General features: G+C 23.7%; 1 non-coding gene across 1 annotated transcript; it reads right to left on the bottom strand.

The window, feature by feature from the left end:
* Positions 1-306: 306 nt before the first annotated feature.
* On the bottom strand, positions 307-379 carry TRNAR-CCU (transfer RNA arginine (anticodon CCU)). Its single transcript has one exon. It is a non-coding gene; the product is annotated as a tRNA-Arg (tRNA).
* Positions 380-811: the final 432 nt, after the last annotated feature.

The raw sequence follows: 811 nt of genomic DNA, 5'->3' as shown, positions 1-811 counted from the left end.
TTCTATGGCAGAATCCAAAATATGAATCAAGCCAAAGAGGCGCGACTAAAGTCTAGCTTAAGAGACTTTGTACAAAGTCTCGTTTGAGAATCATTATTTGAATCCTTTTTTTAATTCTTTTAACCTTTTTTTAATATAAAAATATATGAAAGAATAAAATAAACCATTTAAGTGAAAATATTAATGATATTTTTTTTTGAAAAGCCAAAAATTTAAATAAACTTTATGTGAAAGAATAGAAAATATATTGTATAATTTTGATTTATGTTAGGCAATTATTTAATTTTTTCAGAACAAAACCGTTATCGCGCTAAATAGGGGTCAAACCTATGACTTTCTGCTTAGGAAACAGACGCTCTATCCACTGAGCTACAAGCGCTCACAAATATAAATTAACTAAGTTAGTTTATAATTTATTTTAATATTTAAAACATAATATATTTTACGATATAACTTACTTGAAATTATATTGCATTTCAAACATTATATTTATCATTTATTTTCATATTTAATAATTAAAATAAAAACAGATTTCACATTCAATAACTTTATTAATTTAATTCCAATAAAAAAAGTCATAAAAGGTAAGCATTAAATTGAATAGTCTGAGTATCCACTACATCATTATTCACTTTTTTTTCTTTTTTTTCCGTCATCAATTCAATATTAACTTTAAAACATATTTAGATCACATTGATTTAAATACTCAATCTTATTTCTCTCAACCACTTTGAACGTCTCTTTTCTCTTTCTCTATTCATCTTTTTTTTTGCACATTCTCTTTTCCTCTATGTTTCTTTATTATTTATTT

Source organism: Lathyrus oleraceus, chromosome 3, assembly GCF_024323335.1.
Source record: "Lathyrus oleraceus cultivar Zhongwan6 chromosome 3, CAAS_Psat_ZW6_1.0, whole genome shotgun sequence".
In the NCBI taxonomy this organism is placed as follows: domain Eukaryota; kingdom Viridiplantae; phylum Streptophyta; class Magnoliopsida; order Fabales; family Fabaceae; genus Lathyrus; species Lathyrus oleraceus.
Note: the sequence above shows the minus strand (reverse complement) of the source record. Positions and strands in the feature narration are given on the sequence as shown.